Source organism: Phyllostomus discolor, chromosome 3, assembly GCF_004126475.2.
Source record: "Phyllostomus discolor isolate MPI-MPIP mPhyDis1 chromosome 3, mPhyDis1.pri.v3, whole genome shotgun sequence".
NCBI lineage: Eukaryota > Metazoa > Chordata > Mammalia > Chiroptera > Phyllostomidae > Phyllostomus > Phyllostomus discolor.
Window position 1 is genome coordinate 143479247 of NC_040905.2, and position 17543 is coordinate 143496789.

General features: G+C 38.7%; 1 pseudogene; it reads left to right on the forward strand.

Moving 5' to 3' along the window:
* The first annotated feature begins 1034 nt into the window (after positions 1 to 1034).
* On the forward strand, positions 1035 to 1159 carry LOC114513507 (annotated as a pseudogene).
* The last annotated feature ends 16384 nt before the right edge of the window (positions 1160 to 17543 follow it).

A 17543-nucleotide genomic window follows, 5' to 3' on the forward strand; every position in this document is an offset into this window, starting at 1 on the left:
CTGCTCTCAGGACAAATTGTAAATGTGACTGAGAGTATAGCTGGGGAGAAGCGCATCTGTGTGAGCTGTGGGGCCAACCACTCCACTCTGCACTAACAGATACATATGCACCTTTGTGTGGCTGGGAAACTTTTGCCCTGACTAAAGAGGGTCAAAGATATCTCAGAGCTGACAAAAATGGTAAGCACTGATGCACCATAGGAAAAGCTGGACAATCTCACTGGCTTCCTGTGCATGTGGGTATTTGGGAGGGCGTTTTTTAAAGTAAAGGGTGGAAGAGGGCTCTCTCTCTCTCTCTCTCTCTCTCTCACACACACACACACACACATGCCTGGCACAAAGTGACTTTTTTGCTTTGGAACTTGGTGCAAGTTCTTTCTCTCTCTAGGCTTTGGGCATTTGGATGTCCTGGGCTTCTGGCCCTGCTCCCTGTGTATATAGGAGTGCTGGTGGGACCAGGTGATGCTGGACCCACCAGAGGCTTAGACCTTGCATGGATGGAAGCCCACTCCTGGAGGCAGGGCCCCATGCTGAGACATGTGCCTCCTGGACTGCTGCATGGAGACTGAGAACAAGTGCACCCCTGACCCTGAAGGAGAGAGCTGCTGCAAGAAGATGGCCACTGGGAAACCCACAAGTACACATGCCAGAGAAGATGGGCATCTGTTTGTGTGACTGGCTTAAAAACAGATGAGGAAATGGGGAACTTCTGGGCAGGGTTTTACAGTCTTTGGGGGAGCAAGTGAAGTTCTGGACCGCATGAGAGAGAAGGGCTCCAAGCTGGACTGCTCTCAGCTCCTCAAGGTTGGAAACCTGTTGATAAAAGTCTGTTTCCTTCAACACAAATTATTGGATCATGTGGGTTAAAGGTACCAAGTGGCTGAAACCCAGTTTGCATGGTTACACTGAGGTCTACAAATGGTAAATGAAAATACTAAAACAGTAGTTACTTAACAGCTGAGCTAAAGCTAAAATCTAAGCCCCTGACCCTTCATTCAGTTGCCGTTCCTTAAATCTATAATACCATATAAGTTATTACTTCTCAGCCTTTTGGCTAAGATCAAGTGTAGTATTTGTTCTTATAATGCCATATACGCGTTATCTGAGAAATCAGAGTAAAGAAATCTTTGGCTTCAATTTGACTTATCTTCTACCTTCTCTCTGTAAAAATGCACTGTAAGGAAAATACACTATGTAAGGAAACATAGTGTGTAATTGATGAGCTAAAGAATTAGTTATCTGTTAAAAGGAAGGAAATTTTAGGAATTTATGCAAGGCTATGGGCTTTTGGGAAATGAGTCCTCTGCTATAATAATCTCACTTATGAGACTAAGAGAATACCTCTCAAAAGGTCTTGCTTTTTTTCTTAGCCCGAACACTTTAATCCTTATTAATCCATATGTATCAGGGCATATAAAACCACAAAATATCCCACTAAACCTCTGATAGTCAGCTTTTTCCACATAACACAACCAAAGCATGTTTTCCTTGGCACCTTTCATTGAATTAATAGACTTCTCTTTCAAAGTGTGATTATAATTCTGTATATTATGACACAACTATACATCAAGAACTTTATCCTTTATCTTCACAGAAACACTGTGAACTACGCACTGTAATTATATTTATTTAATACAAGTGGAAATTGAGAACCATAAAGGAGATATAATTTGCCTAAAGTTGCAACGTCTACTATGTAGAGTTGAATCAGGATTTGTCTGGCTGCTGTGGTTATACTAAAGCAGGATAGAGGGAAATTTGGGGAAATTCCTGACAAGTGGAGTAAGGAGGTAGGAGTTAACATACTCACACCAAAACCTTCACCCCCACACATGACCAAAGGGAAACTGCTTAAGACAGAAAAATCCTTGAGGTGATTATAGAGGTCAATAGCAAAACTGACTAGAAGCAGATCATTCTAAGATGGAGGAAAAATTGACCAGAGACAGACCCCAAAGCTCATTATACTATTATAACAGGGTGCAGCCAAGAGGGGGGCCCAAATAGGGATTTGGAATGGGGCCCAGAACTCAGAGTGTATTAGAAAGACATATAAGATGTCCTCACCCCTTCCCCCCTTCAGGTATGAGTTGGGGGAAGGGACAGTTGGAGCAGGGCCATTGACAACTGTTTTGCATAGCAACAGCTTTGCAGCTAACCTCTGGCATGGTCATTTAACATATCTAGAACCTTTAACTGGTTGCATAGATACGTTCGATAGCTGTGGCCATGATCTGAGCCAGGAGGATGGAAGTAACTTCCCTCCCAGACATAACTGGGAGGCAACTCCCCCCTAGTTACAGCACCTGCATAGGAGTTTGGAGATGATTGGCTCCATGACATTGGGTCATGCCTGCCCAGACTCACTATGGCAGCCCAGTAAAGCTGGAAGGACATGGGAGTGCTGGCAAGTATAGCCAATTGTGGGAGGAGTCGGAAATGGGGTTGCAGAGGAAGATTGGCGCAGGGATTAAAAATGGAGACTTGGAAGCCATTGGAGTGAGAACCATGTGGCTTTGCCAGAGTGGGGACTCCCATGGCCGTGTGAGAGAGAGGACCACATGGCTGTGGCAGTGCAGAGAACCATGCGGCTGTGGCCATGTAAGAGATCCACGCAACTTTGCCAAAGTGGGGATCCCCGCAGCTTTAGTAGGGGGAACCACCATGTGGCTTTAGCAGAGAACCACCACTCGGCTTTGATAGAGTAGCAACCTCTGCCACTTTGGTAGAAAAGGACCACGAGGCTTTGGGGTGCTCCCTTTGGCTGAGTGACCTGGGAAGGAGGAGAGACTTTCCCTGGAAAAAGGGAGAAAGAACTCTTGCCAGTAGGCTATGAGAAGGTGCCACGTGGCTTTGGATTAATTAGAAATCCTGCCTGGATGGTGACACAGCTGATGGTGCTGGGAACCAAGGGAGGCCTACCAGCTGAGCACAGATTACTGGGAAGAACCACGGACTGCCTGAACCATAGACTTCTATTTCTTTTCCTGAGATACGGTACCACAGACTGGGCAAAGGGGCGTATCCTAAAGGACTTTGATATTGTAATAAAAACATTATGTCACTAGTTTAAGTTTGTATAGCATTATATAAACATTTCCTTTCCTTTTCATAAATCTCTGGCATTTAGAGACATCTTTCCTATAAGGTGGTAGACATAACAAACCTAGTGGGGGGTCCTTTCAGTAATAGTATATCGGTGTGCCCTACCTCCGGCCCCTTTGTTCTGTGACAGTTTTTGGCATCCCTGGGTGGGCCAATAATTGCCCCCTACTCCAGCCTTTTTCTGTGACGCTCATTATGAGGAAAACTGACACAAGTAGAAGGGTGGCTGAGGGAGACATACACCATGACACTTTTGCCATGACACCTCTAAAATGGCCCATTTTAGGAACAAGACCTCCTTCCAATTAGGATGTGAAGACCGAATTTGAAACCAAAAAATTCAGAAACTGGAAACTATAAAATCCCAAGAAGTAACTGACCACGTGTGCAACCTACTGGTAAGTTGGCCTGTGTCCACTGGAATGTGAACTTTTTGCTTCTTTCACAATAGTGCCTGTACCCTGGCCTCTTTCTTTTTCTCTACCTGAATAAGACTTGTTTTGTTCTCACTTCAGTTTATCCTTGAAATTTTCCCTGGATAAGTCAAGAACTTGGAAGTCGCCTGCCAGGACAAGGATAGCCTTCAGTGTGGAAACAATCTGGTAACAATACTAATTTGAAATTGCAAGAAAAAATAATTATTGCATTTTCTAAGCAAATTCAACAAGAAATAAACAATGGGCCTTGCTTCTTCACATCAAAGCCTCTTGAAATGATGTTGCTTAGCTGATATGTTCTCCTAAATTAGTGTATCCTATGGGAATAATTAAACAATAATTACTTATAAATAGCTTCCAGGAAATGCTGAAGCTGGACTCTGTTAGTCTACAACTAACAGAGCCTCCTAAACAAAATAATTGCAAACATGGCCATGCTTAAAATATCTTTTTATTTTGGTGGAACACTTGATGATATATGGTGTAAATTAGAGCACATTTGTCTTTGTAAGAGAACGCTACATATTTGATTCAAAGTTGATTTTGCATAATTGTTGCCCTAATAGAAAGATAATGATGCTTAAAAATATGAAGCCATATACCTATAATCAAAATATATCATATGTTTACTAAGTCTAGTAGTTTCTAATACCAGAAAGGATTATGTTTTAGTAAGTATATTTTTCAATGAAAATGAATGCAGTACTTTCTTATTATTAAAGAGAGGATTTGTTCTTTCTTCTTTATGGAAATTAAACTATAGTTTTCAGAAAAATAAGGTAGCATTACAAATTATGAAATTGGACAGTTAGGGTTAATGTGTTGGGTATACTGATATAAAAATCATAACAAAGGAACTTTATAAATTTTTATCTCCATGGACTATAAACAAAAAAAGAATGTTACATTCAGTTTTAAAACATTTAGGTTCTCCTGGTGCCCTGAAACATAAAGAAGAATGCAAGTTTAAAAATGAGCCATGGGGTTCAGGAAGATGGTGGCATGGTAGCGGGGAGCACATTCTCCTTCCCCTATGCACAGGATAGAAACTGGCTGATCTGTGGAGGAACAGAACAAGGGGCCAACAATATCACAACATTTATGAAAACAGGACATCAAAAATTATAGTGGACACTGAAAAACCAGACAGACGGTAAGGAGACTGCTTCAGGATAATAAAGGCCCAGGGATCAGCATAGGGACCAGGGAAATTGCAGTCCCCGGGCCTGGTGCTCCCAGATCTGCCTCAGGGCACCCGGGAGAGCAGAGTCACCGCTCCCTCCCCAGACAACAAGGATTGAGCTGCACTGGGGGAGGCCTTGTTGCTTGAAGGCACAGAGAGGGGAGTGAGACTGAGAAACAATCACACAGGGGCTGTGAGCACCCACACATAGCCCTGGGAAGAGTGAGTGCTCCAGCCTGCACGACCAAGGGTGGCCTGGCCAAGTGCCCACAACCCCAACCTGGTAAGAGTGTGGTTCTGTGGAAGACCCAGACCCCACAGCCCTGAACAAGGAAAGGGCGCTGGCATTCGAGGGTTTCTGGAGCCTGCAGTGGTGAACTCGGGAAAAATGTGCCCCTTTGGGATTCCCGAATCTCACATAGTGAACCCAGAAAAGACGAGGGCACTCTGTGGGACCCCAGAGGCCAGGAGACCACAGCAGTGAGCTCCAGAGAGCATGGTTGGGAGTGCCCATACCCACACCCAGGGCCCTGAGGAGGGCCATCAGATTGGCTCTGGGGAGAGTGCTTGGCTAGCCCTGGGGACAATATGCAAGAGACTGAGTTCTGACTGGGAAGAGTGAAAAGCATTCGAATTCCCCTTCAGCCTGCTGAAGCCAGCAAGACCAGAAAAACTGGTTTAACCAGTTAGAAACCAAAAAGAGGGTTTTTTCTTCTTTTGTTTTCTTTTCTTTTCTTTTTCTTTTCTCTCTCTCTCTCTTTTTTTTTTTTTTGGCTGTTGTTTGATTGTTTGATTTTATCTTGTTTTTTAAGTAACTTTTATTTTTTATTTCTTATTATTTTTATATATCTCAATTCCTTATGTTTCTCTTCCTTTCATCTTAGTGTTATTCTTCCCACTGCAAATTTATCTCTTCTGCATTCCATCTTTGGCTTTTTTCCTCTTTTTTGAGCCTGCAAGTTATTGCAAATTTGTATTATCTTTTTCTCATTTTTCTGACATTTTTTATTTTAATAGTATTTTGGTATTCTTTTTCTTTTCTTTTTTTAAGATTTTATTTATTTATTTTTAGATAGGGAAGGGAGGGAGATCGAGAGAGAGAGAGAGAAACATCAATGTGCGGTTGCTGGGGGTTATGGCCTGCAACCCAGGCATGTACCCTGGCTGGGAATCGAACCTGCGACACTTTGGTTCGCAGCCTGCGCTCAATCCACTGAGCTATGCCAGCCAGGGCTTCTTTTTCTTTCTGTATAATCTTCTTTGCTTGGGTGGTTATACTGTTGTTTGATAGGTTCCCCCTGTTATCTCATTTATAGTGTGTTGCTCATTTACTGTCCTTCATTTGTGTTCCATTAATACACCACTCAAGGTTTTATACTCCTTATTCTTGTTATCTATATCTCATAGATTCTGCCATATGATTGTTGCTCTAATATTACTGTAAATAAGACCTATTTCATACAATTGTAAATACTACACAATACCTCTCCCAGATCTCAGTACACTTCACAATTTCCTGAACTCTATTGTTGTAGGGGTTATCTCTATTCTTTTACACACTACTCCTATTTACTATTCTTTATTCCCACCCTACCTCAGAATCTGATCTCCCACAGCCTAACAGCTTTCTAGATCCAATTAACAATCCTTTCATCCTCAATCTTCTTTATCACAATCCTTCCTTATGTTCTTTCCTTCCTTTCTAAAACATGGCAAGTGGGGTGGAAGATCATGGATAACACTATACATAGCCAAAGGATCTCCCATCTCTTCTCTACTGACTGTTACTGTAAATATCATAGAATACTATATTGCTGTCTTAAACCATTTTGCCTTACTCCTCCAACTGATCACTGAATCTCACAGGTGTTCTACCACAGAAGTTCACACCATAAACCCAGGGAACCAGAACAGATCAATGTAAGAAACAGAGGCTGAAAAGAACAGTCTAATGAACAATGAGAAGACAAAGAAACAATCCCCAAATGAAGGGAAAGGAGGAAGCCTCACAAAAAATGCTAAATGAAATAGCGACAATTCAACTATCAGATACTGAGTTCAAATAAATGATTATCAGAAAGCTCAATGAGCTCACAATGAGCTACTACAAACTACAGGGAAGCTACAATGAACTCACTGAAAACTATATCAACATGAAAAAGTAAATAGAAACTATCAACAAGGGCCAAGAGGAAATGAAGAATACAATTTCTGAATGGAAGAACATGGTAGAAGGAATGAAAAGCAGGATCAATGAAGCAGAAGATTGGATCAGCAAGCTAGAGGACAAACTAGAAGAAAACACCCAGAAAGAGCAAGAAAAGGAAAAGAGGCTAGGAAAGAATGAAGAGGGATTAAGAGAAATACAAGACAATATGAAACATAATAATATCCATATAATAGGGATACCAGAAGGAGAAGAAGAAGAGCAAGGGTTTTCAAATAGAAAACCTATTTGAAAAAGTAATGATGGAAAACTTCCCTAATTTGATGAGAGAAAAAGTCACACAAATCCAGGAAACACAGAGCGTCCCAATCAAGAGGAACCCACCGAGGCCCACCTCAAGACACAGAATAATTAAAATGGCAAAATTTCAAGACAGAGAATATTAAAAGCAGCAAGGGAAAAACAGGAAGTAACATACAAGGGAGCCCCAATAAGGCTAACAGCTGACTTCTCAATGGAAACAATCCAAGCCAGAAAAGAATGGCAAGAAATATTCCAAGTAATGAGAAACAGAGGTCTGCAACCAAGGCTACTTTACCCAGCAAGGCTCTCAATCAAGATAGAAGGGCAAATAAGGAGCTTCCCAAACAAAAGAAGTCTAAAAGAATACACCTCCACCAAAACAGCTCTGTAAGAGATGCTAAAGGGACTGCTTTAAGGAAAGGAAGGAAAAGAAAGAGAGAGAGAGGAACACACGTAAATAAATGGCAATGAATAAGTACCTATCAAAATGGATTAAATGCTCCAATCAAAAGACATAGAATAGCTGAATGGATAAGAAAACATGACCCACACATATGCTGCCTACAAGAGACCCACCTCAGGATAAAAGACCTGCACAGGCTGAAAGTGAAGGGCTGGAAACAAATTTCCAAGCAAGGAGAAAGGATCAAGAAGGTTGGGGTAGCAATACTCATATCAGACAAAATAGACTTCAAAAAAGGGACATAAAGAAAGACCCAGAAGGTCATTTCATAATACTCAAGGGAAGAATCCACCAAGAAGACATAAATATTGTAAATATATATGCACCCACCATAGGAGCACCCAAATACATAAAGAATATCTTAGAGGACTTCAAGAAAGATATTGACAGCAACACAATTATAGTGGGGGATTTTAACACCCTACTGTCAAAAATGGACAGATCTTCCAAACAAAATATCAACAAAGATATCGTGGAATGAACAATACCCTCGATGAAATGGACTTAACTGATATATATAGAGCCCTCCATCCCAAAGAGGCTAAATACACATTCTTTTTAAATGTACATGGAACATTTTCAAAGATAGACCTCATGATAGGACACAAAACAAGCCTCAACAATTTCAAGAAAATTGAAATCATACAAAGAATTTTCTTGGATCAAAAGGGACTGAAACTAGAAACCAATCCCCCCCCAAAAACCCCAAAACATTAAAAATCATGGAGATTAAATAGCATGCTATTACACAATGAATGGGTCAAGAATGAAATAAGGGAAGAAATCAAAAGGTTTCTGGAAACAAATGAAAATGAACTCACAACAACCCAAAACTTATGGAACACAGAGAAGGCAGTCATGAGAGGGAAGTTTATAGTCATACAGGCCGACCTAAAAAAGAAATATTTCAAACAAACAACTTAAACCTATGTCTACAAGAACTCAAGGAACAACGACAGAGACAGGCCAGAGCAAGCAGAATGAAGGAAATAACCAAGATCAGAGCAGAATTAAATGACATAGAGTCTAAAAGCACAATTCTAAGAATCAATGAATCCAGGAGCTGGTTCTTCAAAAAGATAAACAAAACTGACAAGCCTTTAAGCAGACTCATCAAGAAAAAAAGAGAGAGGACCCAAATAAACACAATCAGAAATGAAAGAGGAGAGATTACAACTGACACCACAGAAATACAAAGGATTGTAAGAAATTACTATGAAGAATTGTATGCCAAGAAATTTGAAAACCTAGGTGAAATGGACAACTTTCTAGAAAAATATAATCTTCCAAGACTCAATGACAAAGAAGCAGAAAGCCTGAACAAACCCATAACAGCAGATGAAATTGAAGCAGTAATCAAAAAACTTCCAACACACAAAAGCCCTGGACCAGATGGTTTCATAGGAGAACTCTACAAAGCATTTAAGGAAGAGCTAACCCCTATCCTTCACAGACTATTCCAAAAAATCCACAAAGATGGAAGACTCCCAAACTCTTTTTATGAAGTCAACATCATCATAATTCCAAAACCAGATAAAGACACAACAAAGAAAGAAAACTTCAGGCCAATATTGCTGATGAACATTGATGCTAAAATCCTCAACAAAATACTGGCAAACCGCATCTAACAATACATTAAAAAAATCATACACCATGACCAAGTGGGATTCATTCCAGGGATGAAAGGATGGTACAATATTCACAAATCAGTAAATGTAATACATCACATAAACAAAAGGAGAGACAAAGAACACATGATCATATCAATAGATGAGGAAAAAGCATTTGATAAGGTATAGCACACATTTATGATAAAAACACTCAGCAAAGTGGGAATAGAGGGAGCATTCCTCAACATAATAAAGGCCATATATGAGAGACTTACAGCCAACATCATACTCAAAGGGCAAAAATTAAAATCTTTCCACTAAGATCAGGAGCAAGACAAGGGTGTCCAGTTTCACCACTTCTATTCAATATAGTACTGGAAGTTTTAGCCACAGCAATCAGACAAGAAAAAGAAATAAAAGGCATCCAAATTGGAAAGGAGGAAACAAAACTGTCACTGTTTGCAGATGACATGATAATGTACATAGAAAACCCTATAGACTTGGGGAAAAAGCTGATTGACTTAATGAATTAATTTGGCAAAACTGCAGGATACAAAGTCAATATCCAGAAATCTAAGGCATTTCTGTACACCATCAATGAAATTGCAGAAGTAGAAATCAAGAAAAAAATCCCATTTGAAATAGAAAAAAGAAAAATAAAATACCTAGGAATAAACTTAACCAAAGAGGTAAACGACCTTTATTTAGAAAACTACATAACACTGAGGAAAGAAATCAAGGAAGACACAAACAAATGGAAACATATACCGTGTTCATAGATTGGAAGAATTAACATCATCAAAATGTCCATACTACCCAAAGCAATTTACAGACTCAATGCAATACCTATTAAAGTACCAGTGGCTTATTTCATAGACATAGAACAAACACTTCAACAATTTATATGAAACCATAAATGACCCCGAATAGCTGCTTCAATTTTGAGAAAGAAGAGTAAAGTAGGAGGGATCACAATACCTGACACTAAACTATACTACAAGGCCACTGTAATCAAAACAGCCTGATACTGGCATAAAAACTGGCACATGGACCATTGGAACAGAACAGAGAGCCCAGAAATAAGCCCAAATCTCTATAGTCAGTTAATATTTGACAAAGGGGACAGCAACATAAAATGGAGTAAAAATAGCCTCTTCAAAAAGTGGTAATTGGAGAACTGGACAGCTACATGCAAAAAAAAAAAAAGAAACTTGAGCACCAACTTACACCTTACACAAAAATAAATTTAAGGTGGATAAAAGACTTAAATATAAGCCATATCACCATTAAAGTCCTAGAGGAGAACATAGGCTGGAAAATCTCAGATATTTCAAGCAGCAACATGTTCACTGACATGTCCCCTAGAACAAGCAACATAAAAGAAAGAATAAACAAATGGGACCTCATCAAAATAAAAAGCTTCTGCACAGCTAAAGAAAACAGTACCAAAATAAAAGGAGAACTAATTGTATGGGAAAACGTATTTGCCGATGATACCTGAGATAAGGGTTTAGTCTCCAAAATACATAAAGAACTTATACAACTCCACTCTAAGACAACAAACAACCCAATTAAAAAATGGGCAAAGGACTTAAACAGACACTTCTCCAAGGAGGACATGCAGAGGATCCAGAGACACATGAAACAATGTTCAATATCGCAAGCAATCAGAGAGATGCAAATTCAAACCACAATGAGATACCACTTCATGCTGGACAGAATTGCTATCATAAACAAAGCAACAAACGACAAGTGTTGGAGAGGTTGTGGAGAAAAGGGGACCCTAGTGCACTGTTGGTAGGACTCCAGACTGGTACAACCACTGTGGAAAACAGTATGGAACTTCCTCAGAGGTTTTGGTGAAAAGGGGACCCTAGTGCACTCTTGGTGGGACTGCAGACTGGTGCAACCACTGTGGAAAACAGTATGGAACTTCCTCAGAAAACTAAAAATGGATCTGCCTTTTGACCCTGCAATTCCACTGCTGGGACTATAGCCTAATAACCCTGAAACATCAATACAAAAGATCCTTTGCAGTCCAATGTTCATAGCAGCACAGTTTAAAATAGCTAAATGCTGGAGACAACCTAGATGTCCATCAGTAAATGAATGGATCAAAAACTATTGTACATTTACACAAGGGAATTCTATGTAGCAGAAAGAAAGAAGGAGTTCCTACCTTTTGCAACAGCATGGATGGAGCTGGAAAGCATTATGCTAAATGAAATAAGCCAGGCAGTGAAAGACAAATACCATATGATCTCACCTTTAACAGGAACCTAAACAACAAAACAAAGAAACAAGGAAAATATAGTCAAAGACACTGAAATAGAGAACAGGCTGTCAGTGACCAGAGAGGAGAGAAGAGGGAATTTCAGGGGAGAATGGGAAGGGTTTACAATAACAAATTTAAAGGACACATAAACAAAAACTAGGGGGAGGGTGGTAATGGTAGGAAAGTGGAGAGGGATGGGTGGGTGGGCTGGAATGGGAATAAAAGGCAGAAAACTGTACTTGAACAATGATTAAGATTAAATTTAAAAAAATGAGCCATAAACTTATCCTTTTGGCCATCGATTAACTTTCACCAGACTAGCACAAATGCCATAAAAAGAAACAAACAAACAAATGAACACAAAACACACAAAATAATAACAACAATTAAAAAATATCCAGGAAACTGGATTAAATATATGAAAAATCTCTTTTCATGTATCAGACAAAAGAGCATACAGGATTGTGATTCTTAAGGGAAGACAAACAAAGAAGAGGATACCTGTATTTATGCTGGCTCTATCTCTGGAAGGACAAGCCAACCAAAGCAGAGAAGGCTCACTAAGTAGAGGAGACAGATATCAGAGGTCAGGCAATCAGAAGGCTAGAATGTGCTGGGCACAACACTGGATGGGAAGGAGATATTTAGACAAAATCCCCAGAGGCTACACAAGTGTTTGTGTTGCAGCTAATCAAGTCCTGACAGATCCACAGTATTTGGGCATATATAAGAATATTCATGGAGCTGTTGGGATGTCTGGCATGCCTTTATTTACAGGTGGGTGAACCATGCATGCTCCAAGCTGCATGTCACCTTGTATGTCTCTGTGTGGTACATGTTGTGACCCTTGCTCACTAGAGTGGCACCCAGCAGGGAGGCCTTAGCCCCTTTTAAATACTAGAACAATCAAAGCCAGCTTTAAGCCAGAAAATTATATAACACAGCATAATTCTGCGCATGCAAGCCCACTTCCTGTTATGGGAACAGTTTATTGGACCCAGTCTGAAGGCCATGAGAACACTACTTATCAGGCCCATTCAAGGTTATGGGAACACTGCTCCCCTTAGTTACTCAGACATCTGGGTAATCTGAGGAAGCCAGACTGCCTTCATATACCATACAGTGCTCCTTTGAATCTTTGCCTGAATACTGTGTGCATGAGGAGAGTGAGATACTGCAAGTATGTAAAGAAGACCTTCCAAAGAAAGAATAACTACCAGGAATTATAAACTGTAGAACTAACAGCTTATACAAATTTTGGAAATGTTTGAATGTCAAGCAGCCAAAGTGAAAACAACACTGAACAGTCTAGATCTCAGAGAGGCCATGCCTTTGAGTTTGATTAAACTAACTCTAGAATTATAACTACTCTTAATTTGCCCTAACAAACATTAAACTAAATTTTAAAACGATCATGTTTATCTGTAAATTAACTACCTGACTAAATTAATGTAGAATAAAGCATAACATTCTTTAGAAGAAGGCAACACACTCTAGACATTCAACAATGTATCAATACAAAGTTAAGCATCCAATAAAAAAAACACTAGGTTTGAATAAAAACAGAAAAACACATTCTAGTGAAATTTGAAGTGTTAGAACAAAAAATGACATGAATAATGACAAGAATTTTAAGCTTTATAAATGGGCCAATATGCCCTAGCATTTAAAGAAACACATGAAAACATACAAATTGAGATTGAAACAATAAAATATAAAATGGAACTTTCATAGTTTGAATAATACAACAGCTGGAATTACAAAAAAAAAAAAAAAACACTAGATGGACTTCAGTGTTGATTAGACATGAAGGAAGTGACCTTGAAGCTACAACAAAAAAATTATTCAAATTGAAACAGACAGAGAAAAGGGTCAAAAAATCCCCCATCATCAATGACTGTGAGTAAGCAGTTTCAAATAAACACCTTCAGAGTTCTCAAAGGAAAGAACAGAAGAAAAAAGGGGAGACCAAAAATATTTAAACAAATAGTTTATCAAGCCATTTAAAGTGGATAATCTTGGCATTGGTACTCCTAACGTTACAAAAAAAAAGATGAAAACGAAGTGCTAATTATATGCCAAATGTTCTGAGTAGCTTTATATATAAAAATAGTTAACTGTAATTATAGTTTTATATGGGTGTAGTTTTCAGATTAAAAATTATATGGATAATTTTGCCAAGTATTCTTGAAATTTATGCAGTATTCTTCACAGTATTCAAATCATCGGCAGTCCTAATTTTTATTGGCTTATTTATTTATTTAACGTTGGAAACTTAGACTACAAGCTCCCTATCATTTTGTTTATTATGTATCCTCAGTACCAAGAAAGTTCCCAATATGTAAGAGATATTTGATAAGCGTTTATTCTATTCTACTCCTTTGAACTTGAATTCATCCTCTTTCCATTCTTCGTCTAATGCTGGCCCTGAACCATCTTCTTACATCTGTATTTTTCAGTATATCTGAACCTCACACTGAATATTGTCCATAGAGTTTTCAAAGTTAATTCTACTAATTAATTCTGTCTCCTTGTTACATTCCCTGATTACTCAAATTGTATTGCATGCCAAATTCATCACTTGGTCAAATCATTTAATTTTTTATAAGATGTTGGTAAATATTGCTCAATTTAAACAACTAATCAACAAATGGACATTATTGTTGCATTTTTACTTTTCTATACTGTAAGTTCTCACATTTAATTTTTCACCATCCAATCATTTCTATGGGAAATAATTCTGAGTTCTACCCACTTTATAAAACTTGGTGGCCTTTTTGATTAAGGTTTCTTTTCCATTAAAAGAAGATAAAATTTTAAATAGATGATTATATACAGAGAGTATGTCATAGATATTACATAAAAGTTATTTTATTATTGACTTTTACATGTACCTCAATTGCTCAGTGTATGGAAAGAATGCACATCATGGGAATATAAACACTGACCCATTGTAATAACCTAATTTAATTACATGTTGTTATTTCAAAGCACTTATTAGGAGTTAGAGAGCATGGTTCTAGTCTTGGCTTTGCCACTTGGTGTCAAAGTTTTAGATCATTTGTGATATGACTAAGTTCATGTAGTTTTCAATAATTCTTGAACAGTGAAATCAATTTTCCAAAGAAATCCTTCACTAGAACCCATTAAACTAAACAGGTAAAGTGAAGTAGATCTGCTTAAAGCTGAAAAGGGAAAGCTGAAGGCCTGGAGACCTTCAGAGAAGTATGTCCATCCACCCTTCTCTCAATTTCCACCTTTCCACTTGGCAAACTCCAAATCAACTCTGGGGAATACTTTTAGATAGTAAGCTCTGTAGTGTTTCTTTTAGCTTTAACATTTTATGGTGAAATGTAATGACTAGGTGTATCACAAAGATTGAGCTCTTGTTGTTATTTTACTATTGTTATTTGTTTTATTTTTAAGGGAAGTACAATTATAATTCATTAAGAGGAGGGAAGCTATCTCATTTTCTTTAATCAATTATATGACCAGAAGAGATGTCAATTCATTGCCTGAAGTCCATAAAGACATTTTGATTGTCAGCTAGATTCCCTCACCTTCATATTCCACTAGCATAAAATTGCCCCAAATTTTAACTTTTTGTGTGTGCAATATTTTAGAGACAAATCCAAAGGCAGAATTCATTCTGACCATTTCTTTTCTTTTTTCTTTTGGAGGGAGTGAGGAGAAAACAAGGGTGAATACTTATTTCTTTAAATTAGTGGCAACTGATAAAAATTTAAGATCATTTTGAAATGCAGAAAATGTTCAATCTCTAGACCATCTGCATCAAATTTACAGCAAACACTCCTGCATACCTAGAAACAGTTTCATGCTACAAACTAGGAATTTCTCCAAACTTACAATTACATGATTCAAAACAGGTAATTTTCACCCCAATGTTGTGTTTTCATTTCAGGTCTTAGTTAATACTGTCTCGATGGTTGCTGTATGATGAATCAGCTTTCCTGTTAAGAGAGGTTCAGGGCCATCATGTAATGAAAACACTCTGCATTTTATGACTCCCTGGGCTGTAGTTCTGCATATTAAAATGGAATTTCAATCTCACTGTTAGAAATAAAATCAAAACTAGCATCTGTGGTTTGAACAGAACTGAGAAAAATGCTGCTCATTTAATGTTAACAATATTTTTCATGCTAGACAGTATAAAAAAGAGGCTCTGAATATAATTTTAAAATGCCTATAAAGTAGAAATAAATTGGTAGAAATCAGCACAATAGTTGAGTGCATGGGTTAGTTCATTATAGCTACAAATTTGAAATCTACAAGTTTTCTGTTCTAGTTAGAAGTTTGCCAGAACATTCACAAATTAAGTTTCCTGCTGTTCCCCAAATAGCACCGATAGCAGGTTACTTTCATTTCTTTGATTACAAGTATGGAACATCTCTGCTCACTCTTTGAAAATTTCTTTCTTTTTCTAGCAATGATTGCACATTCACATTCAGGAAGAAGATGAAGGAGAAATCATTTCATAGCCCAGAATAAAAATCATGACAACAGATTACTAAAAAGATTCAAGTTTTTATATGGTTTTCATCAATCATATTTACAAAAACAGTAAAAGCTTGATACCAATAATTTGGTGGCAGATTCCCCATTCCCAGTCAAGACTGCAACAACAAGAAGCATTATACTGAGCACACACAGGACAGTGAGATAATTGGATAAGGGGGGCCAGTGGAAGGCAGGCACATGTGCCATAGAGGTTAGAATGGCTACTGGAGGAGGGGCTGAATGGAAAAAAAGTGTCAGTCTAGCCAGGGAAAAAGGAAAGGATTGGATGGTGGGGCAGACCCTCCCGGAGGGCACCGATGTTTGGGTAGAGAAAGCACCGGGTCAGGCCCACATAGGAAAACAAACATAAACCCAAGGGAAAAAAGGGATAGGTCTCCTGCCTACCTCACAAATGCACTGGCCAGTACATTTGCAGGACCTCCTGGCCCTGGAAGCCACATGGCCAACGGCTGTGCGAACCCCAAACATGGGTTCCAAGGAGAGAGCCTGAGACCTGACAGTGGCTGGGAGAAAAACTGAGCTGCCTGGATGACCTCTCAGTGGTCCTGTGACTCCCAAGGGATGATATTTTGAATGGGAGAAAGAACTCTGGATGCCACCCTTGATTTTGGTCTGGCTGAGGGTGGCTGGGTTTTCCTCTGGTGTTCCCAGAAGGGATGGGCTTTGAGAGGAGTGTGCCATTCTCCTGGTTTGTGCACCATTTGAATAAAGACCTCTTTACTTTCTCACAAACCTCTGCCTCCAGATTTTGCCTTTTGGTGACAGCAGGTAGCCAAAATCCCACTTTAGTTGGTGACAAGCTCACATGGAGACACAAAAGCAAACTTCCCATTAATGAGTTAGTCAACAATCAATAAAGCATTATGGAGTGTGCTCAGTGTTTGACCATCCAACTCTTTCATCCTTGTCCTTTATCTCTTTCTCTCATTCTGTCTCACGTACACAGACACACTCACCATCCACTTTAATGATGCAATACTTCCTAGAACTTTGTTTAAAGCAAAGCATTACTTAAAGAGAATATAATAAAACCAATATAAGTGAAATAGCCACTATGTATAAAACACATGTCATATCTCAAGTGTCAACCTAATGCTGTGCCCAGTCTTTGTCTCATTCAGTCTTCCCAACAACCCACAAAGTATATGTTACTAATATCATCCTTTAAAAAATGTGGTACCTAAAGTTCAGAGTAGTTAAGTAATGTATGCCAGGTTGTAAAACTGCCAAGTTTTGAAATGAGATTTAAACTGATGCTTTTGTAATTCTGAAGCCCATACACTTAGATTTTAAATCACAATAATTTATATCTAGTCTTGTAGATATGTTTGGACATTTGATACAGCTGGTATCTTGAAATCTGTAGTAAATGGTCTTATGAATAAAAAATACTTTGAACTCAGGGAGGAAAGAACAAACACAATGTTCTATACATGTTCTCATTGTATTTCTCCCCCTGCT